Here is a 23687-nt window from a genome sequence, read left to right as displayed (position 1 = left end):
CCGTGCTGTAGTTGAAATAGACTCGGTTGTCTAATTGGTTTCTTCTGAAAAAAGGAAGTCGCGCAACTCAGTTGTCATGTTAGAAAATGATGTCTCGCGGAGGCGGGTACCGTGCTGTAGTTGAAATAGACTCGCTTGTCTAATTGGTTTCTTCTGAAAAAAGAAAGTCGCGCAAATCAGTTGTCATGCTAGAATATGATGTATCGCGCAGGCGTGTACCGTGCTGTAGTTGAAATAGACTCGGTTGTCTAATTGGGAAAAAAGGAAGTCGCGCAAATCAGTTGTCATGTTAGAAAATGATGTCTCGCGGAGGCGTGTACCGTGCTGTAGTTGAAATAGACTCGTTTGTCTAATTGGTTTCTTCTGAAAAATGAAAGTCGCGCAAATCATTTGTCATGTTAGAAAATGATGTATCGCGCAGGCGTGTACCGTGCTGAAGTTAAAATAGACTCGGTTGTCTAATTGCTTTCTTCTGAAAAGGAAGTCGCGCAAATCAGTTATGTTAGAAAATGATGTCTCGCGGAGGCGTGTACCGTGCTGTAGTTGAAGTAGACTCGGTTGTCTAATTGGTTTCTTCTGAAAAAAGGAAGTCGCGCAAATTAGTTGTCATATTAGAAAATGATGTATCGCGCAGGCGGATACCGTGCAGTAGTTGAAATAGACTTGGTTGTCTAATTGGTTTCTTCTGAAAAAAAGAAGTCGCGCAAGTCAGTTGTCAGGTTAGAAAATGATGTATCGCGCAGGCGGGTGCCGTGCTGTAGTTGAAATAGACTCGGTTGTCTAATTCGTTTCTTCTGAAAAAATGAAGTCGCGCAAATCAGTTGTCATGTTAGAAAATGATGTCTCGCGTAGGCGGGTACCGTGCTGTAGTTGAAATAGACTCGGTTGTCTAATTGGTTTCTTCTGAAAAAAGGAAGTCGCGCAAATCAGTTGTCATGTTAGAAAATGATGTCTCGCGCAGGCGGGTACCGTGCTGTAGTTGAAAATAGACTCGGTTGTCTAATTGGTTTCTTCTGAAAAAAGGAAGTCGCGCCACTCAGTTGTCATGTTAGAAAATGTTGTCTCGCGCAGGCGGGTACCGTGCTGTAGTCGAAATAGACTCGGTTGTCTAATTGGTTTCTCCTGAAAAAAGGAAGTCACTCAACTCAGTTGTCATGTTAGAAAATGATGTCTCGCGCAGGCGGGTACCGTGCTGTAGTTGAAATAGACTCGGTTGTCTAATTGGTTTCTTCTAGAAAAAGGAAGTCGCGCAACTCAGTTGTGTTAGAAAACGATGTCTCGCGCATGCGGGTACCGTGCTGTAGTTGCAATAGACTCGGTTGTCTAATTGGTTTCTTCTGGAAAAAGGAAGTCGCGCAACTCATTTGTCATGTTAGAAAATGATGTCTCGCGCAGGCGGGTACCGTGCTGTAGTTGAAATAGACTCGGTTGTCTAATTGGTTTCTTCTGAAAAAAGGAAGTCGCGCAACTCAGTTGTCATGCTAGAAAATGATGTCTCGCGCAGGCGTGTACCATGCTGTAGTTGAAATAGACTCGGTTGTCTGATTGGTTTCTTCTGAAAAAAGGAAGTTGCGCCAATCAGTTATGTTAGAAAATGATGTATCGCGCAGGCGGGTACCGTGCTGTAGTTGAAATAGACTCGGTAGTCTAATTGGTTTCTTCTGAAAAAAGGAAGTCGCGCAAATCAGTTGTCATGTTAGAAAATGATGTATCGCGCAGGAGGGTATCATGCTGTAGTTGAAATAGACTTGGTAGTCTAATTGGTTTCTTCTGAATAAAGGAAGTCGCACAAATCAGTTGTCATGTTAGAAAATGATGTCTCGCGCAGGCGGGTAGCGTGCTGTAGTTGAAATAGACACGGTTGTCTAATTGGTTTCTTCTTGAAAAAGGAAGTCGCGCAACTCAGTTGTCATGTTAGAAAATGATGTCTCGCGCAGGCGGGTACCGTGCTGTAGTTGAAATAGACACGGTTGTCTAATTGGTTTCTTCTGGAAAAAGGAAGTCGCGCAACTCAGTTGTCATGTTAGAAAATGATGTCTCGCGCAGGCGGGTACCGTGCTGTAGTTGAAATAGACTCGGTTGTCTAATTGGTTTCTTCTGAAAAAAGAAAGTCGCGCAAATCAGTTGTCATGCTAGAATATGATGTATCGCGCAGGCGTGTACCATGCTGTAGTTGAAATAGACTCGGTTGTCTAATTGGGAAAAAAGGAAGTCGCGCAAATCAGTTGTCATGTTAGAAAATGATGTCTCGCGGAGGCGTGTACCGTGCTGTAGTTGAAATAGACTCGTTTTTCTAATTGGTTTCTTCTGAAAAATGAAAGTCGCGCAAATCATTTGTCATGTTAGAAAATGATGTATCGCGCAGGCGTGTACCGTGCTGAAGTTAAAATAGACTCGGTTGTCTAATTGCTTTCTTCTGAAAAGGAAGTCGCGCAAATCAGTTATGTTAGAAAATGATGTCTCGCGGAGGCGTGTACCGTGCTGTAGTTGAAGTAGACTCGGTTGTCTAATTGGTTTCTTCTGAAAAAAGGAAGTCGCGCAAATCAGTTGTCATATTAGAAAATGATGTATCGCGCAGGCGGATACCGTGCAGTAGTTGAAATAGACTTGGTTGTCTTATTGGTTTCTTCTGAAAAAAAGAAGTCGCGCAAGTCAGTTGTCAGGTTAGAAAATGATGTATCGCGCAGGCGGGTGCCGTGCTGTAGTTGAAATAGACTCGGTTGTCTAATTCGTTTCTTCTGAAAAAATGAAGTCGCGCAAATCAGTTGTCATGTTAGAAAATGATGTCTCGCGTAGGCGGGTACCGTGCTGTAGTTGAAATAGACTCGGTTGTCTAATTGGTTTCTTCTGAAAAAAGGAAGTCGCGCAAATCAGTTGTCATGTTAGAAAATGATGTCTCGCGCAGGCGGGTACCGTGCTGTAGTTGAAAATAGACTCGGTTGTCTAATTGGTTTCTTCTGAAAAAAGGAAGTCGCGCCACTCAGTTGTCATGTTAGAAAATGTTGTCTCGCGCAGGCGGGTACCGTGCTGTAGTTGAAATAGACTCGGTTGTCTAATTGGTTTCTCCTGAAAAAAGGAAGTCACTCAACTCAGTTGTCATGTTAGAAAATGATGTCTCGCGCAGGCGGGTACCGTGCTGTAGTTGAAATAGACTCGGTTGTCTAATTGGTTTCTTCTAGAAAAAGGAAGTCGCGCAACTCAGTTGTGTTAGAAAACGATGTCTCGCGCATGCGGGTACCGTGCTGTAGTTGCAATAGACTCGGTTGTCTAATTGGTTTCTTCTGGAAAAAGGAAGTCGCGCAACTCAGTTGTCATGTTAGAAAATGATGTCTCGCGCAGGCGGGTACCGTGCTGTAGTTGAAATAGACTCGGTTGTCTAATTGGTTTCTTCTGAAAAAAGGAAGTCGCGCAACTCAGTTGTCATGCTAGAAAATGATGTCTCGCGCAGGCGTGTACCATGCTGTAGTTGAAATAGACTCGGTTGTCTGATTGGTTTCTTCTGAAAAAAGGAAGTTGCGCCAATCAGTTATGTTAGAAAATGATGTATCGCGCAGGCGGGTACCGTGCTGTAGTTGAAATAGACTCGGTAGTCTAATTGGTTCCTTCTGAAAAAAGGAAGTCGCGCAAATCAGTTGTCATGTTAGAAAATGATGTATCGCGCAGGCGGGTATCATGCTGTAGTTGAAATAGACTTGGTAGTCTAATTGGTTTCTTCTGAATAAAGGAAGTCGCACAAATCAGTTGTCATGTTAGAAAATGATGTCTCGCGCAGGCGGGTACCATGCTGTAGTTGAAATAGACACGGTTGTCTAATTGGTTTCTTCTTGAAAAAGGAAGTCGCGCAACTCAGTTGTCATGTTAGAAAATGATGTCTCGCGCAGGCGGGTACCGTGCTGTAGTTGAAATAGACACGGTTGTCTAATTGGTTTCTTCTGGAAAAAGGAAGTCGCGCAACTCAGTTGTCATGTTAGAAAATGATGTCTCGCGCAGGCGGGTACCGTGCTGTAGTTGAAATAGACTCGGTTGTCTAATTGGTTTCTTCTGAAAAAAGAAAGTCGCGCAAATCAGTTGTCATGCTAGAATATGATGTATCGCGCAGGCGTGTACCGTGCTGTAGTTGAAATAGACTCGGTTGTCTAATTGGGAAAAAAGGAAGTCGCGCAAATCAGTTGTCATGTTAGAAAATGATGTCTCGCGGAGGCGTGTACCGTGCTGTAGTTGAAATAGACTCGTTTGTCTAATTGGTTTCTTCTGAAAAATGAAAGTCGCGCAAATCATTTGTCATGTTAGAAAATGATGTATCGCGCAGGCGTGTACCGTGCTGAAGTTAAAATAGACTCGGTTGTCTAATTGCTTTCTTCTGAAAAGGAAGTCGCGCAAATCAGTTATGTTAGAAAATGATGTCTCGCGGAGGCGTGTACCGTGCTGTAGTTGAAGTAGACTCGGTTGTCTAATTGGTTTCTTCTGAAAAAAGAAAGTCGCGCAAATCAGTTGTCATATTAGAAAATGATGTATCGCGCAGGCGGATACCGTGCAGTAGTTGAAATAGACTTGGTTGTCTAATTGGTTTCTTCTGAAAAAAAGATGTCGCGCAAGTCAGTTGTCAGGTTAGAAAATGATGTATCGCGCAGGCGGGTGCCGTGCTGTAGTTGAAATAGACTCGGTTGTCTAATTCGTTTCTTCTGAAAAAATGAAGTCGCGCAAATCAGTTGTCATGTTAGAAAATGATGTCTCGCGTAGGCGGGTACCGTGCTGTAGTTGAAATAGACTCGGTTGTCTAATTGGTTTCTTCTGAAAAAAGGAAGTCGCGCAAATCAGTTGTCATGTTAGAAAATGATGTCTCGCGCAGGCGGGTACCGTGCTGTAGTTGAAAATAGACTCGGTTGTCTAATTGGTTTCTTCTGAAAAAAGGAAGTCGCGCCACTCAGTTGTCATGTTAGAAAATGTTGTCTCGCGCAGGCGGGTACAGTGCTGTAGTTGAAATAGACTCGGTTGTCTAATTGGTTTCTCCTGAAAAAAGGAAGTCACTCAACTCAGTTGTCATGTTAGAAAATGATGTCTCGCGCAGGCGGGTACCGTGCTGTAGTTGAAATAGACTCGGTTGTCTAATTGGTTTCTTCTAGAAAAAGGAAGTCGCGCAACTCAGTTGTGTTAGAAAACGATGTCTCGCGCATGCGGGTACCGTGCTGTAGTTGCAATAGACTCGGTTGTCTAATTGGTTTCTTCTGGAAAAAGGAAGTCGCGCAACTCAGTTGTCATGTTAGAAAATGATGTCTCGCGCAGGCGGGTACCGTGCTGTAGTTGAAATAGACTCGGTTGTCTAATTGGTTTCTTCTGAAAAAAGGAAGTCGCGCAATTCAGTTGTCATGCTAGAAAATGATGTCTCGCGCAGGCGTGTACCATGCTGTAGTTGAAATAGACTCGGTTGTCTGATTGGTTTCTTCTGAAAAAAGGAAGTTGCGCCAATCAGTTATGTTAGAAAATGATGTATCGCGCAGGCGGGTACCGTGCTGTAGTTGAAATAGACTCGGTAGTCTAATTGGTTTCTTCTGAAAAAAGGAAGTCGCGCAAATCAGTTGTCATGTTAGAAAAAGATGTATCGCGCAGGCGGGTATCATGCTGTAGTTGAAATAGACTTGGTAGTCTAATTGGTTTCTTCTGAATAAAGGAAGTCGCACAAATCAGTTGTCATGTTAGAAAATGATGTATCGCGCAGGCGGGTACCATGCTGTAGTTGAAATAGACTCGGTTGTCTAATTGGTTTCTTCTGAAAAAAGGAAGTCGCGCAACTCAGTTGTCATGTTAGAAAATGATTTATCGTGCAGGCGTATACCATGTTGTTGTTGAAATAGACTCGGTTGTCTGATTGGTTTCTTCCGAAAAAAGGAAGTCGCGCCAATCAGTTATGTTAGAAAATGATGTATCGCGCAGGCGGGTACCGTGCTGTAGTTGAAATAGACTCGGTAGTCTAATTGGATTCTTCTGAAAAAAGGAAGTCGCGCCAATCAGTTGTCATGTTAGAAAATGATGTATCGCGCAGGCGTGTACCGTGCTGTAGTTGCAATAGACTCGGTTGTCTAATTGGGAAAAAAGGAAGTCGCGCAAATCAGTTGTCATGTTAGAAAATGATGTCTCGCGGAGGCGTGTACCGTGCTGTAGTTGAAATAGACTCGTTTGTCTAATTGGTTTCTTCTGAAAAATGAAAGTCGCGCAAATCATTTGTCATGTTAGAAAATGATGTATCGCGCAGGCGTGTACCGTGCTGAAGTTAAAATAGACTCGGTTGTCTAATTGCTTTCTTCTGAAAAGGAAGTCGCGCAAATCAGTTATGTTAGAAAATGATGTCTCGCGGAGGCGTGTACCGTGCTGTAGTTGAAGTAGACTCGGTTGTCTAATTGGTTTCTTCTGAAAAAAGGAAGTCGCGCAAATCAGTTGTCATATTAGAAAATGATGTATCGCGCAGGCGGATACCGTGCAGTAGTTGAAATAGACTTGGTTGTCTAATTGGTTTCTTCTGAAAAAAAGAAGTCGCGCAAGTCAGTTGTCAGGTTAGAAAATGATGTATCGCGCAGGCGGGTGCCGTGCTGTAGTTGAAATAGACTCGGTTGTCTAATTCGTTTCTTCTGAAAAAATGAAGTCGCGCAAATCAGTTGTCATGTTAGAAAATGATGTCTCGCGTAGGCGGGTACCGTGCTGTAGTTGAAATAGACTCGGTTGTCTAATTGGTTTCTTCTGAAAAAAGGAAGTCGCGCAAATCAGTTGTCATGTTAGAAAATGATGTCTCGCGCAGGCGGGTACCGTGCTGTAGTTGAAAATAGACTCGGTTGTCTAATTGGTTTCTTCTGAAAAAAGGAAGTCGCGCCACTCAGTTGTCATGTTAGAAAATGTTGTCTCGCGCAGGCGGGTACCGTGCTGTAGTTGAAATAGACTCGGTTGTCTAATTGGTTTCTCCTGAAAAAAGGAAGTCACTCAACTCAGTTGTCATGTTAGAAAATGATGTCTCGCGCAGGCGGGTACCGTGCTGTAGTTGAAATAGACTCGGTTGTCTAATTGGTTTCTTCTAGAAAAAGGAAGTCGCGCAACTCAGTTGTGTTAGAAAACGATGTCTCGCGCATGCGGGTACCGTGCTGTAGTTGCAATAGACTCGGTTGTCTAATTGGTTTCTTCTGGAAAAAGGAAGTCGCGCAACTCAGTTGTCATGTTAGAAAATGATGTCTCGCGCAGGCGGGTACCGTGCTGTAGTTGAAATAGACTCGGTTGTCTAATTGGTTTCTTCTGAAAAAAGGAAGTCGCGCAACTCAGTTGTCATGCTAGAAAATGATGTCTCGCGCAGGCGTGTACCATGCTGTAGTTGAAATAGACTCGGTTGTCTGATTGGTTTCTTCTGAAAAAAGGAAGTTGCGCCAATCAGTTATGTTAGAAAATGATGCATCGCGCAGGCGGGTACCGTGCTGTAGTTGAAATAGACTCGGTAGTCTAATTGGTTTTTTCTGAAAAAAGGAAGTCGCGCAAATCAGTTGTCATGTTAGAAAATGATGTATCGCGCAGGCGGGTATCATGCTGTAGTTGAAATAGACTTGGTAGTCTAATTGGTTTCTTCTGAATAAAGGAAGTCGCACAAATCAGTTGTCATGTTAGAAAATGATGTATCGCGCAGGCGGGTACCGTGCTGTAGTTGAAATAGACTCGGTTGTCTAATTGGTTTCTTCTGAAAAAAGGAAGTCGCGCAACTCAGTTGTCATGTTAGAAAATGATTTATCGCGCAGGCGTGTACCATGCTGTAGTTGAAATAGACTCGGTTGTCTGATTGGTTTCTTCCGAAAAAAGGAAGTCGCGCCAATCAGTTATGTTAGAAAATGATGTATCGCGCAGGCAGGTACCGTGCTGTAGTTGAAATAGACTCGGTAGTCTAATTGGATTCTTCTGAAAAAAGGAAGTCGCGCAAATCAGTTGTCATGTTAGAAAATGATGTATCGCGCAGGCGGGTACCGTGCTGTAGTTGAAATAAACTTGGTAGTCTAATTGGTTTCTTCTGAAAAAAGGAAGTCGCACAAATCAGTTGTCATGTTAGAAAATGATGCATCGCGCAGGCGGGTACCGTGCTGTAGTTGAAATAGACTCGGTTGTCTGATTGGTTTCTTCTGAAAAAAGGAAGTCGCGCAACTCAGTTGTCATGTTAGAAAATGATGTATCGAGCAGGCTGGTAGCGTGCTGAAGTTGAAATAGACTCGGTTGTCTGATTGGTTTCTTCTGGAAAAAGGAAGTCGCGCAACTCAGTTGTCATGTTAGAAAATGATATATCGCGCAGGAAGGTACCGTGCTGTAGTTGAAATAGACTCGGTTGTCTAATTGGTTTCTTCTGAAAAAAGGAAGCGGCGCAACTCAGTTGTCATGTTAGAAAATGATGTCTCGCGCAGGCGGGTACCGTGCTGTACTTGAAATAGACTCGTTTGTCTAATTGGTTTCTTCTGAGAAAAGGAAGTCGCGCAAATCAGTTGTCATGTTAGAAAATGATGTCTCGCGCAGGCGGGTACCGTGCTGCAGTTGAAATAGACTTGGTAGTCTAATTGGTTTCTTCTGAAAAAAGGAAGTCGCACAAATCAGTTGTCATGTTAGAAAAGGATGCATCGCGCAGGCGGGTACCGTGCTGTAGTTGAAATAGACTCGGTTGTCTAATTGGTTTCTTCTGAAAAAAGGAAGTCGCGCAACTCAGTTGTCATGTTAGAAAATGATGTATCGAGGATGCTGGTAGCGTGCTGAAGTTGAAATAGACTTGGTTGTCTGATTGGTTTCTTCTGAAAAAAGCAAGTCGCGCAACTCAGTTGTCATGTTAGAAAATGATGTATCGAGCATGCTGGTAGCGTGCTGTAGTTGAAATAGACTCGGTTGTCTAATTGGTTTTTTCTGAAAAAAGTAAACCGCGCAAATCAGTTGTCATGTTAGAAAATGATGTCTCGCGCAGGCGGGTACCGTGCTGTAGTTGAAAATAGACTCGGTTGTCTAATTGGTTTCTTCTGAAAAAAGGAAGTCGCGCAACTCAGTTGTCATGTTAGAAAATTATGTATCGAGCATGCTGGTAGCGTGCTGTAGTTGAAATAGACTCGGTTGTCTAATTGGTTTTTTCTGAAAAAAGGAAGTCGCGCAAATCAGTTGTCATGTTAGAAAATGATGTCTCGCGCAGGCGGGTACCGTGCTGTAGTTGAAAATAGACTCGGTTGTCTAATTGGTTTCTTCTGAAAAAAGGAAGTCGCGCCACTCAGTTGTCATGTTAGAAAATGTTGTCTCGCGCAGGCGGGTACCGTGCTGTAGTTGAAATAGACTCGGTTGTCTAATTGGTTTCTCCTGAAAAAAGGAAGTCGCGCAAATCAGTTGTCATGTTAGAAAATGATGTATCGCGCAGGTGGGTACCGTGCTGAAGTTGAAATAGACTCGGTTGTCTAATTGGTTTCTTCTGAAAAAATGAAGTCGCGCAACTCAGTTGTCATGTTAGTAAATGATGTCTCGCGCAGGCGGGTACCGTGCTGTAGTTGAAATAGACTCGGTTGTCTAATTCGTTTCTTCTGAAAAAAAGGAAGTCGCGCAACTCAGTTGTCATGTTAGAAAATGATGTCTCGCGCAGGCGGGTACCGTGCTGTAGTTGAAATAGACACGGTTGTCTAATTGGTTTCTTCTGAAAAAAGGAAGTCGCGCAACTCTGTTGTCATGTTAGAAAATGATGTCTCGCGCAGGCGGGTACCGTGCTGTAGTTGAAATGGACACGGTTGTCTTATTGGTTTCTTCTGGAATAAGGAAGTCGCGCAACTCAGTTGTCATGTTAGAAAATGATGTCTCGCGCAGGCGGGTACCGTGCTGTATTTGAAATAGACTCGGTTGTCTAATTGGTTTCTTCTGAAAAAAGGAAGTCGCGCAACTCAGTTGTCATGTTAGAAAATGATGTCTCGCGGAGGCGGGTACCGTGCTGTAGTTGAAATAGACTCGGTTGTCTAATTGGTTTCTTCTGAAAAAAGGAAGTCGCGCAAATCAGTTCTCATGCTAGAATATGATGTATCGCGCAGGCGTGTACCGTGCTGTAGTTTAAATAGACTCGGTTGTCTAATTGGGAAAAAAGGAAGTCGCACAAATCAGTTGTCATGTTAGAAAAAGATGTCTGGCAGAGGCGTGTACCGTGCTGTAGTTGAAATAGACTCGTTTGTTTAATTGGTTTCTTCTGAAAAAAGGAAGTCGCGCAAATCATTTGTCATGTTTGAAAATGATGTATCACGCAGGCGTGTACCGTGCTGAAGTTAAAATAGACTCGGTTGTCTAATTGCTTTCTTCTGAAAAAAGGAAGTCGCGCAAATCAGTTATGTTAGAAAATGATGTCTCGCGGAGGCGTGTATCATGCTGTAGTTGAAGTAGACTCGGTTGTCTAATTGGTTTCTTCTGAAAAAAGGAAGTCGCGCAAATCAGTCGTCATGTTAGAAAATGATGTATCGCGCAGGCAGGTACCGTGCTGTAGTTGAAATAGACTCGGTAGTCTAATTGGATTCTTCTGAAAAAAGGAAGTCGCGCAAATCAGTTGTCATGTTAGAAAATGATGTATCGCGCAGGCGGGTACCGTGCTGTAGTTGAAATAGACTCGGTTGTCTAATTGGTTTCTTCTGAAAAAAGAAAGTCGCGCAAATCAGTTGTCATGCTAGAATATGATGTATCGCGCAGGCGTGTACCGTGCTGTAGTTGAAATAGACTCGGTTGTCTAATTGGGAAAAAAGGAAGTCGCGCAAATCAGTTGTCATGTTAGAAAATGATGTCTCGCGGAGGCGTGTACCGTGCTGTAGTTGAAATAGACTCGTTTGTCTAATTGGTTTCTTCTGAAAAATGAAAGTCGCGCAAATCATTTGTCATGTTAGAAAATGATGTATCGCGCAGGCGTGTACCGTGCTGAAGTTAAAATAGACTCGGTTGTCTAATTGCTTTCTTCTGAAAAGGAAGTCGCGCAAATCAGTTATGTTAGAAAATGATGTCTCGCGGAGGCGTGTACCGTGCTGTAGTTGAAGTAGACTCGGTTGTCTAATTGGTTTCTTCTGAAAAAAGGAAGTCGCGCAAATCAGTTGTCATATTAGAAAATGATGTATCGCGCAGGCGGATACCGTGCAGTAGTTGAAATAGACTTGGTTGTCTAATTGGTTTCTTCTGAAAAAAAGAAGTCGCGCAAGTCAGTTGTCAGGTTAGAAAATGATGTATCGCGCAGGCGGGTGCCGTGCTGTAGTTGAAATAGACTCGGTTGTCTAATTCGTTTCTTCTGAAAAAATGAAGTCGCGCAAATCAGTTGTCATGTTAGAAAATGATGTCTCGCGTAGGCGGGTACCGTGCTGTAGTTGAAATAGACTCGGTTGTCTAATTGGTTTCTTCTGAAAAAAGGAAGTCGCGCAAATCAGTTGTCATGTTAGAAAATGATGTCTCGCGCAGGCGGGTACCGTGCTGTAGTTGAAAATAGACTCGGTTGTCTAATTGGTTTCTTCTGAAAAAAGGAAGTCGCGCCACTCAGTTGTCATGTTAGAAAATGTTGTCTCGCGCAGGCGGGTACCGTGCTGTAGTTGAAATAGACTCGGTTGTCTAATTGGTTTCTCCTGAAAAAAGGAAGTCACTCAACTCAGTTGTCATGTTAGAAAATGATGTCTCGCGCAGGCGGGTACCGTGCTGTAGTTGAAATAGACTCGGTTGTCTAATTGGTTTCTTCTAGAAAAAGGAAGTCGCGCAACTCAGTTGTGTTAGAAAACGATGTCTCGCGCATGCGGGTACCGTGCTGTAGTTGCAATAGACTCGGTTGTCTAATTGGTTTCTTCTGGAAAAAGGAAGTCGCGCAACTCAGTTGTCATGTTAGAAAATGATGTCTCGCGCAGGCGGGTACCGTGCTGTAGTTGAAATAGACTCGGTTGTCTAATTGGTTTCTTCTGAAAAAAGGAAGTCGCGCAACTCAGTTGTCATGCTAGAAAATGATGTCTCGCGCAGGCGTGTACCATGCTGTAGTTGAAATAGACTCGGTTGTCTGATTGGTTTCTTCTGAAAAAAGGAAGTTGCGCCAATCAGTTATGTTAGAAAATGATGCATCGCGCAGGCGGGTACCGTGCTGTAGTTGAAATAGACTCGGTAGTCTAATTGGTTTCTTCTGAAAAAAGGAAGTCGCGCAAATCAGTTGTCATGTTAGAAAATGATGTATCGCGCAGGCGGGTATCATGCTGTAGTTGAAATAGACTTGGTAGTCTAATTGGTTTCTTCTGAATAAAGGAAGTCGCACAAATCAGTTGTCATGTTAGAAAATGATGTATCGCGCAGGCGGGTACCGTGCTGTAGTTGAAATAGACTCGGTTGTCTAATTGGTTTCTTCTGAAAAAAGGAAGTCGCGCAACTCAGTTGTCATGTTAGAAAATGATTTATCGCGCAGGCGTGTACCATGCTGTAGTTGAAATAGACTCGGTTGTCTGATTGGTTTCTTCCGAAAAAAGGAAGTCGCGCCAATCAGTTATGTTAGAAAATGATGTATCGCGTAGGCGGGTACCGTGCTGTAGTTGAAATAGACTCGGTAGTCTAATTGGATTCTTCTGAAAAAAGGAAGTCGCGCAAATCAGTTGTCATGTTAGAAAATGATGTATCGCGCAGGCGGGTACCGTGCTGTAGTTGAAATAAACTTGGTAGTCTAATTGGTTTCTTCTGAAAAAAGGAAGTCGCACAAATCAGTTGTCATGTTAGAAAATGATGCATCGCGCAGGCGGGTACCGTGCTGTAGTTGAAATAGACTCGGTTGTCTGATTGGTTTCTTCTGAAAAAAGGAAGTCGCGCAACTCAGTTGTCATGTTAGAAAATGATGTATCGAGCAGGCTGGTAGCGTGCTGAAGTTGAAATAGACTCGGTTGTCTGATTGGTTTCTTCTGGAAAAAGGAAGTCGCGCAACTCAGTTGTCATGTTAGAAAATGATATATCGCGCAGGAAGGTACCGTGCTGTAGTTGAAATAGACTCGGTTGTCTAATTGGTTTCTTCTGAAAAAAGGAAGCGGCGCAACTCAGTTGTCATGTTAGAAAATGATGTCTCGCGCAGGCGGGTACCGTGCTGTACTTGAAATAGACTCGTTTGTCTAATTGGTTTCTTCTGAGAAAAGGAAGTCGCGGAAATCAGTTGTCATGTTAGAAAATGATGTCTCGCGCAGGCGGGTACCGTGCTGCAGTTGAAATAGACTTGGTAGTCTAATTGGTTTCTTCTGAAAAAAGGAAGTCGCACAAATCAGTTGTCATGTTAGAAAAGGATGCATCGCGCAGGCGGGTACCGTGCTGTAGTTGAAATAGACTCGGTTGTCTAATTGGTTTCTTCTGAAAAAAGGAAGTCGCGCAACTCAGTTGTCATGTTAGAAAATGATGTATCGAGGATGCTGGTAGCGTGCTGAAGTTGAAATAGACTTGGTTGTCTGATTGGTTTCTTCTGAAAAAAGCAAGTCGCGCAACTCAGTTGTCATGTTAGAAAATGATGTATCGAGCATGCTGGTAGCGTGCTGTAGTTGAAATAGACTCGGTTGTCTAATTGGTTTTTTCTGAAAAAAGGAAGTCGCGCAAATCAGTTGTCATGTTAGAAAATGATGTCTCGCGCAGGCGGGTACCGTGCTGTAGTTGAAAATAGACTCGGTTGTCTAATTGGTTTCTTCTGAAAAAAGGAAGTCGCGCAACTCAGTTGTCATGTTAGAAAATGATGTATCGAGCATGCTGGTAGCGTGCTGTAGTTGAAATAGACTCGGTTGTGTAATTGGTTTTTTCTGAAAAAAGGAAGTCGCGCAAATCAGTTGTCATGTTAGAAAATGATGTCTCGCGCAGGCGGGTACCGTGCTGTAGTTGAAAATAGACTCGGTTGTCTAATTGGTTTCTTCTGAAAAAAGGAAGTCGCGCCACTCAGTTGTCATGTTAGAAAATGTTGTCTCGCGCAGGCGGGTACCGTGCTGTAGTTGAAATAGACTCGGTTGTCTAATTGGTTTCTCCTGAAAAAAGGAAGTCGCGCAAATCAGTTGTCATGTTAGAAAATGATGTATCGCGCAGGTGGGTACCGTGCTGAAGTTGAAATAGACTCGGTTGTCTAATTGGTTTCTTCTGAAAAAATGAAGTCGCGCAACTCAGTTGTCATGTTAGTAAATGATGTCTCGCGCAGGCGGGTACCGTGCTGTAGTTGAAATAGACTCGGTTGTCTAATTCGTTTCTTCTGAAAAAAAGGAAGTCGCGCAACTCAGTTGTCATGTTAGAAAATGATGTCTCGCGCAGGCGGGTACCGTGCTGTAGTTGAAATAGACACGGTTGTCTAATTGGTTTCTTCTGAAAAAAGGAAATCGCGCAACTCAGTTGTCATGTTAGAAAATGATGTCTCGCGCAGGCGGGTACCGTGCTGTAGTTGAAATGGACACGGTTGTCTTATTGGTTTCTTCTGGAATAAGGAAGTCGCGCAACTCAGTTGTCATGTTAGAAAATGATGTCTCGCGCAGGCGGGTACCGTGCTGTATTTGAAATAGACTCGGTTGTCTAATTGGTTTCTTCTGAAAAAAGGAAGTCGCGCAACTCAGTTGTCATGTTAGAAAATGATGTCTCGCGGAGGCGGGTACCGTGCTGTAGTTGAAATAGACTCGGTTGTCTAATTGGTTTCTTCTGAAAAAAGGAAGTCGCGCAAATCAGTTCTCATGCTAGAATATGATGTATCGCGCAGGCGTGTACCGTGCTGTAGTTTAAATAGACTCGGTTGTCTAATTGGGAAAAAAGGAAGTCGCGCAAATCAGTTGTCATGTTAGAAAATGATGTCTGGCAGAGGCGTGTACCGTGCTGTAGTTGAAATAGACTCGTTTGTTTAATTGGTTTCTTCTGAAAAAAGGAAGTCGCGCAAATCATTTGTCATGTTTGAAAATGATGTATCACGCAGGCGTGTACCGTGCTGTAGTTGAAATAGACTCGTTTGTCTAATTGCTTTCTTCTGAAAAAAGGAAGTCGCGCAAATCAGTTATGTTAGAAAATGATGTCTCGCGGAGGCGTGTATCATGCTGTAGTTGAAGTAGACTCGGTTGTCTAATTGGTTTCTTCTGAAAAAAGGAAGTCGCGCAAATCAGTCGTCATGTTAGAAAATGATGTATCGCGCAGGCAGGTACCGTGCTGTAGTTGAAATAGACTCGGTTGTCTAACTGGTTTCTTCTGAAAAAAGGAAGTCGCGCAAATCTGTTGTCATGTTAGAAAATGATGTATCGCGCAGGCGGATACCGTGCTGTAGTTGAAATAGACTCGGTTGTCTAATTGGTTTCTTCTGAAAAAAGGTAGCGGCGCAACTCAGTTGTCATGTTAGAAAATGATGTCTCGCGCAGGCGGGTACCGTGCTGTAGTTGAAATAGACTCGTTTGTCTAATTGGTTTCTTCTGAAAAAAGGAAGTCGCGCAAATCAGTTGTCATGTTAGAAAATGATGTCTCGAGCAGGCGGGTACCGTGCTGCAGTTGAAATAGACTTGGTAGTCTAATTGGTTTCTTCTGAAAAAAGGATGTCGCACAAATCAGTTGTCATGTTAGAAAATGATGCATCGCGCAGGCGGGTACCGTGCTGTAGTTGAAATAGACTCGGTTGTCTAATTGGTTTCTTCTGAAAAAAGGAAGTCGCGCAACTCAGTTGTCATGTTAGAAAATGATGTATCGAGCAGGCTGGTAGCGTGCTGAAGTTGAAATAGACTTGGTTGTCTGATTGGTTTCTTCTGGAAAAAGCAAGTCGCGCAACTCAGTTATGTTAGAAAATGATGTCTCGCGCAGGCGGGTACCGTCCTGTAGTTGAAATAGACTCGGTTGTCTAATTGGTTTCTTCTGAAAAAAGGAAGTCGCGCAAATCAGTTGTCATGTTAGAAAATGATGTCTCGCGCAGGCGGGTACCGTGCTGTAGTTGAAAATAGACTCGGTTGTCTAATTGGTTTCTTCTGAAAAAAGGAAGTCGCGCCACTCAGTTGTCATGTTAGAAAATGTTGTCTCGCGCAGGCGGGTACCGTGCTGTAGTTGAAATAGACTCGGTTGTCTAATTGGTTTCTCCTGAAAAAAGGAAGTCGCGCAAATCAGTTGTCATGTTAAAAAATTATGTATCGCGCAGGTGGGTACCGTGCTGAAGTTGAAATAGACTCGGTTGTCTAATTGGTTTCTTCTGAAAAAATGAAGTCGCGCAACTCAGTTGTCATGTTAGAAAATGATGTCTCGCGCAGGCGGGTACCGTGCTGTAGTTGAAATAGACTCGGTTGTCTAATTGGTTTCTTCTGAAAAAAGGAAGTCGCGCAACTCAGTTGTCATGTTAGAAAATGATGTCTCGCGGAGGCGTGTACCGTGCTGTAGTTGAAATAGACTCGTTTGTCTAATTGGTTTCTTCTGAAAAAAGGAAGTCGCGCAAATCAGTTATGTTAGAAAATGATGTCTCGCGCAGGCGGGTACCGTGCTGTAGTTGAAATAGACTCGGTTGTCTAATTGGTTTCTTCTAGAAAAAGGAAGTCGCGCAACTCAGTTGTGTTAGAAAACGATGTCTCGCGCATGCGGGTACCGTGCTGTAGTTGCAATAGACTCGGTTGTCTAATTGGTTTCTTCTGGAAAAAGGAAGTCGCGCAACTCAGTTGTCATGTTAGAAAATGATGTCTCGCGCAGGCGGGTACCGTGCTGTAGTTGAAATAGACTCGGTTGTCTAATTGGTTTCTTCTGAAAAAAGGAAGTCGCGCAACTCAGTTGTCATGCTAGAAAATGATGTCTCGCGCAGGCGTGTACCATGCTGTAGTTGAAATAGACTCGGTTGTCTGATTGGTTTCTTCTGAAAAAAGGAAGTTGCGCCAATCAGTTATGTTAGAAAATGATGCATCGCGCAGGCGGGTACCGTGCTGTAGTTGAAATAGACTCGGTAGTCTAATTGGTTTCTTCTGAAAAAAGGAAGTCGCGCAAATCAGTTGTCATGTTAGAAAATGATGTATCGCGCAGGCGGGTATCATGCTGTAGTTGAAATAGACTTGGTAGTCTAATTGGTTTCTTCTGAATAAAGGAAGTCGCACAAATCAGTTGTCATGTTAGAAAATGATGTATCGCGCAGGCGGGTACCGTGCTGTAGTTGAAATAGACTCGGTTGTCTAATTGGTTTCTTCTGAAAAAAGGAAGTCGCGCAACTCAGTTGTCATGTTAGAAAATGATTTATCGCGCAGGCGTGTACCATGCTGTAGTTGAAATAGACTCGGTTGTCTGATTGGTTTCTTCCGAAAAAAGGAAGTCGCGCCAATCAGTTATGTTAGAAAATGATGTATCGCGCAGGCGGGTACCGTGCTGTAGTTGAAATAGACTCGGTAGTCTAATTGGATTCTTCTGAAAAAAGGAAGTCGCGCAAATCAGTTGTCATGTTAGAAAATGATGTATCGCGCAGGCGGGTACCGTGCTGTAGTTGAAATAAACTTGGTAGTCTAATTGGTTTCTTCTGAAAAAAGGAAGTCGCACAAATCAGTTGTCATGTTAGAAAATGATGCATCGCGCAGGCGGGTACCGTGCTGTAGTTGAAATAGACTCGGTTGTCTGATTGGTTTCTTCTGAAAAAAGGAAGTCGCGCAACTCAGTTGTCATGTTAGAAAATGATGTATCGAGCAGGCTGGTAGCGTGCTGAAGTTGAAATAGACTCGGTTGTCTGATTGGTTTCTTCTGGAAAAAGGAAGTCGCGCAACTCAGTTGTCATGTTAGAAAATGATATATCGCGCAGGAAGGTACCGTGCTGTAGTTGAAATAGACTCGGTTGTCTAATTGGTTTCTTCTGAAAAAAGGAAGCGGCGCAACTCAGTTGTCATGTTAGAAAATGATGTCTCGCGCAGGCGGGTACCGTGCTGTACTTGAAATAGACTCGTTTGTCTAATTGGTTTCTTCTGAGAAAAGGAAGTCGCGGAAATCAGTTGTCATGTTAGAAAATGATGTCTCGCGCAGGCGGGTACCGTGCTGCAGTTGAAATAGACTTGGTAGTCTAATTGGTTTCTTCTGAAAAAAGGAAGTCGCACAAATCAGTTGTCATGTTAGAAAAGGATGCATCGCGCAGGCGGGTACCGTGCTGTAGTTGAAATAGACTCGGTTGTCTAATTGGTTTCTTCTGAAAAAAGGAAGTCGCGCAACTCAGTTGTCATGTTAGAAAATGATGTATCGAGGATGCTGGTAGCGTGCTGAAGTTGAAATAGACTTGGTTGTCTGATTGGTTTCTTCTGAAAAAAGCAAGTCGCGCAACTCAGTTGTCATGTTAGAAAATGATGTATCGAGCATGCTGGTAGCGTGCTGTAGTTGAAATAGACTCGGTTGTCTAATTGGTTTTTTCTGAAAAAAGGAAGTCGCGCAAATCAGTTGTCATGTTAGAAAATGATGTCTCGCGCAGGCGGGTACCGTGCTGTAGTTGAAAATAGACTCGGTTGTCTAATTGGTTTCTTCTGAAAAAAGGAAGTCGCGCAACTCAGTTGTCATGTTAGAAAATGATGTATCGAGCATGCTGGTAGCGTGCTGTAGTTGAAATAGACTCGGTTGTGTAATTGGTTTTTTCTGAAAAAAGGAAGTCGCGCAAATCAGTTGTCATGTTAGAAAATGATGTCTCGCGCAGGCGGGTACCGTGCTGTAGTTGAAAATAGACTCGGTTGTCTAATTGGTTTCTTCTGAAAAAAGGAAGTCGCGCCACTCAGTTGTCATGTTAGAAAATGTTGTCTCGCGCAGGCGGGTACCGTGCTGTAGTTGAAATAGACTCGGTTGTCTAATTGGTTTCTCCTGAAAAAAGGAAGTCGCGCAAATCAGTTGTCATGTTAGAAAATGATGTATCGCGCAGGTGGGTACCGTGCTGAAGTTGAAATAGACTCGGTTGTCTAATTGGTTTCTTCTGAAAAAATGAAGTCGCGCAACTCAGTTGTCATGTTAGTAAATGATGTCTCGCGCAGGCGGGTACCGTGCTGTAGTTGAAATAGACTCGGTTGTCTAATTCGTTTCTTCTGAAAAAAAGGAAGTCGCGCAACTCAGTTGTCATGTTAGAAAATGATGTCTCGCGCAGGCGGGTACCGTGCTGTAGTTGAAATAGACACGGTTGTCTAATTGGTTTCTTCTGAAAAAAGGAAATCGCGCAACTCAGTTGTCATGTTAGAAAATGATGTCTCGCGCAGGCGGGTACCGTGCTGTAGTTGAAATGGACACGGTTGTCTTATTGGTTTCTTCTGGAATAAGGAAGTCGCGCAACTCAGTTGTCATGTTAGAAAATGATGTCTCGCGCAGGCGGGTACCGTGCTGTATTTGAAATAGACTCGGTTGTCTAATTGGTTTCTTCTGAAAAAAGGAAGTCGCGCAACTCAGTTGTCATGTTAGAAAATGATGTCTCGCGGAGGCGGGTACCGTGCTGTAGTTGAAATAGACTCGGTTGTCTAATTGGTTTCTTCTGAAAAAAGGAAGTCGCGCAAATCAGTTCTCATGCTAGAATATGATGTATCGCGCAGGCGTGTACCGTGCTGTAGTTTAAATAGACTCGGTTGTCTAATTGGGAAAAAAGGAAGTCGCGCAAATCAGTTGTCATGTTAGAAAATGATGTCTGGCAGAGGCGTGTACCGTGCTGTAGTTGAAATAGACTCGTTTGTTTAATTGGTTTCTTCTGAAAAAAGGAAGTCGCGCAAATCATTTGTCATGTTTGAAAATGATGTATCACGCAGGCGTGTACCGTGCTGAAGTTAAAATAGACTCGGTTGTCTAATTGCTTTCTTCTGAAAAAAGGAAGTCGCGCAAATCAGTTATGTTAGAAAATGATGTCTCGCGGAGGCGTGTATCATGCTGTAGTTGAAGTAGACTCGGTTGTCTAATTGGTTTCTTCTGAAAAAAGGAAGTCGCGCAAATCAGTCGTCATGTTAGAAAATGATGTATCGCGCAGGCAGGTACCGTGCTGTAGTTGAAATAGACTCGGTTGTCTAACTGGTTTCTTCTGAAAAAAGGAAGTCGCGCAAATCTGTTGTCATGTTAGAAAATGATGTATCGCGCAGGCGGATACCGTGCTGTAGTTGAAATAGACTCGGTTGTCTAATTGGTTTCTTCTGAAAAAAGGTAGCGGCGCAACTCAGTTGTCATGTTAGAAAATGATGTCTCGCGCAGGCGGGTACCGTGCTGTAGTTGAAATAGACTCGTTTGTCTAATTGGTTTCTTCTGAAAAAAGGAAGTCGCGCAAATCAGTTGTCATGTTAGAAAATGATGTCTCGAGCAGGCGGGTACCGTGCTGCAGTTGAAATAGACTTGGTAGTCTAATTGGTTTCTTCTGAAAAAAGGATGTCGCACAAATCAGTTGTCATGTTAGAAAATGATGCATCGCGCAGGCGGGTACCGTGCTGTAGTTGAAATAGACTCGGTTGTCTAATTGGTTTCTTCTGAAAAAAGGAAGTCGCGCAACTCAGTTGTCATGTTAGAAAATGATGTATCGAGCAGGCTGGTAGCGTGCTGAAGTTGAAATAGACTTGGTTGTCTGATTGGTATCTTCTGGAAAAAGCAAGTCGCGCAACTCAGTTATGTTAGAAAATGATGTCTCGCGCAGGCGGGTACCGTCCTGTAGTTGAAATAGACTCGGTTGTCTAATTGGTTTCTTCTGAAAAAAGGAAGTCGCGCAAATCAGTTGTCATGTTAGAAAATGATGTCTCGCGCAGGCGGGTACCGTGCTGTAGTTGAAAATAGACTCGGTTGTCTAATTGGTTTCTTCTGAAAAAAGGAAGTCGCGCCACTCAGTTGTCATGTTAGAAAATGTTGTCTCGCGCAGGCGGGTACCGTGCTGTAGTTGAAATAGACTCGGTTGTCTAATTGGTTTCTCCTGAAAAAAGGAAGTCGCGCAAATCAGTTGTCATGTTAAAAAATTATGTATCGCGCAGGTGGGTACCGTGCTGAAGTTGAAATAGACTCGGTTGTCTAATTGGTTTCTTCTGAAAAAATGAAGTCGCGCAACTCAGTTGTCATGTTAGAAAATGATGTCTCGCGCAGGCGGGTACCGTGCTGTAGTTGAAATAGACTCGGTTGTCTAATTGGTTTCTTCTGAAAAAAGGAAGTCGCGCAACTCAGTTGTCATGTTAGAAAATGATGTCTCGCGGAGGCGTGTACCGTGCTGTAGTTGAAATAGACTCGTTTGTCTAATTGGTTTCTTCTGAAAAAAGGAAGTCGCGCAAATCAGTTATGTTAGAAAATGATGTCTCGCGGAGGCGTGTACCGTGCTGTAGTTGAAGTAGACTCGGTTGTCTAATTGGTTTCTTCTGAAAAAAGGAAGTCGCGCAAATCAGTTGTTATGTTAGAAAATGATTTCTCGCGCAGGCGGGTACCGTGCTGTAGTTGAAATAGACTCGGATGTCTAATTCGTTTCTTCTGAAAAAAGGAAGTCGCGCAAATCAGTTGTCATGTTAGAAAACGATGTATCGCGCATGCGGGTACCGTGCTGTAGTTGAAATAGAATCGGTTGTCTAATTGGTTTCTTCTGAAAAAAGGAAGTCGCGCAACTCAGTTGTCATGTTAGAAAATGATGTCTCGCGCAGGCGGGTACCGTGCTGTAGTTGAAATAGACACGGTTGTCTAATTGGTTTCTTCTGGAAAAAGGAAGTCGCGCAACTCAGTTGTCATGTTAGAAAATGATGTCTCGCGCAGGCGGGTACCGTGCTGTAGTTGAAATAGACACGGTTGTCTAATTGGTTTCTTCTGGAAAAACGAAGTCGCGCAACTCAGTTGTCATGTTAGAAAATGATATCTCGCGCAGGCGGGTACCGTGCTGTAGTTGAAATAGACTCGGTTGTCTAATTGGTTTCCTCTGAAAAAAGGAAGTCGCGCAACTCAGTTGTCATGTTAGAAAATGATGTCTCGCGGAGGCGGGTACCGTGCTGTAGTTGAAATAGACTCGGTTGTCTAATTGGTTTCTTCTGAAAAAAGAAAGTCGCGCAAATCAGTTGTCATGCTAGAATATGATGTATCGCGCAGGCGTGTACCGTGCTGTAGTTGAAATAGACTCGGTTGTCTAATTGGGAAAAAAGGAAGTCGCGCAAATCAGTTGTCATGTTAGAAAATGATGTATCGCGCAGGCGGGTACCGTGCTGTAGTTGAAATAGAATCGGTTGTCTAATTGGTTTCTTCTGAAAAAAGGAAGTCGCGCAACTCAGTTGTCATGTTAGAAAATGATGTCTCGCGCAGGCGGGTACCGTGCTGTAGTTGAAATAGACACGGTTGTCTAATTGGTTTCTTCTGGAAAAAGGAAGTCGCGCAACTCAGTTGTCATGTTAGAAAATGATGTCTCGCGCAGGCGGGTACCGTGCTGTAGTTGAAATAGACACGGTTGTCTAATTGGTTTCTTCTGGAAAAACGAAGTCGCGCAACTCAGTTGTCATGTTAGAAAATGATGTCTCGCGCAGGCGGGTACCGTGCTGTAGTTGAAATAGACTCGGTTGTCTAATTGGTTTCCTCTGAAAAAAGGAAGTCGCGCAACTCAGTTGTCATGTTAGAAAATGATGTCTCGCGGAGGCGGGTACCGTGCTGTAGTTGAAATAGACTCGGTTGTCTAATTGGTTTCTTCTGAAAAAAGAAAGTCGCGCAAATCAGTTGTCATGCTAGAATATGATGTATCGCGCAGGCGTGTACCGTGCTGTAGTTGAAATAGACTCGGTTGTCTAATTGGGAAAAAAGGAAGTCGCGCAAATCAGTTGTCATGTTAGAAAATGATGTCTCGCGGAGGCGTGTACCGTGCTGTAGTTGAAATAGACTCGTTTGTCTAATTGGTTTCTTCTGAAAAATGAAAGTCGCGCAAATCATTTGTCATGTTAGAAAATGATGTATCGCGCAGGCGTGTACCGTGCTGAAATTAAAATAGACTCGGTTGTCTAATTGCTTTCTTCTGAAAAGGAAGTCGCGCAAATCAGTTATGTTAGAAAACGATGTCTCGCGGAGGCGTGTACCGTGCTGTAGTTGAAGTAGACTCGGTTGTCTAATTGCTTTCTTCTGAAAAAAGGAAGTCGCGCAAATCAGTTGTCATATTAGAAAATGATGTATCGCGCAGGCGGATACCGTGCAGTAGTTGAAATAGACTTGGTTGTCTAATTGGTTTCTTCTGAAAAAAAGAAGTCGCGCAAGTCAGTTGTCAGGTTAGAAAATGATGTATCGCGCAGGCGGGTGCCGTGCTGTAGTTGAAATAGACTCGGTTGTCTAATTGGTTTCTTCTGAAAAAATGAAGTCGCGCAAATCAGTTGTCATGTTAGAAAATGATGTCTCGCGTAGGCGGGTACCGTGCTGTAGTTGAAATAGACTCGGTTGTCTAATTCGTTTCTTCTGAAAAAAGGAAGTCTCGCCAATCAGTTGTCATGTTAGAAAATGATGTATCGCGCAGGCGGGTACCGTGCTGTAGTTGAAATAGAATCGGTTGTCTAATTGGTTTCTTCTGAAAAAAGGAAGTCGCGCAACTCAGTTGTCATGTTAGAAAATGATGTCTCGCGCAGGCGGGTACCGTGCTGTAGTTGAAATAGACACGGTTGTCTAATTGGTTTCTTCTGGAAAAAGGAAGTCGCGCAACTCAGTTGTCATGTTAAAAAATGATGTCTCGCGCAGGCGGGTACCGTGCTGTAGTTGAAATAGACTCGGTTGTCTAATTCGTTTCTTCTGAAAAAAGGAAGTCGCGCAACTCAGTTGTCATGTTAGAAAAT

Source organism: Amblyomma americanum, chromosome 1 (assembly GCF_052857255.1).
Source record: "Amblyomma americanum isolate KBUSLIRL-KWMA chromosome 1, ASM5285725v1, whole genome shotgun sequence".
In the NCBI taxonomy this organism is placed as follows: domain Eukaryota; kingdom Metazoa; phylum Arthropoda; class Arachnida; order Ixodida; family Ixodidae; genus Amblyomma; species Amblyomma americanum.
This window is presented reverse-complemented; position numbering follows the sequence as displayed.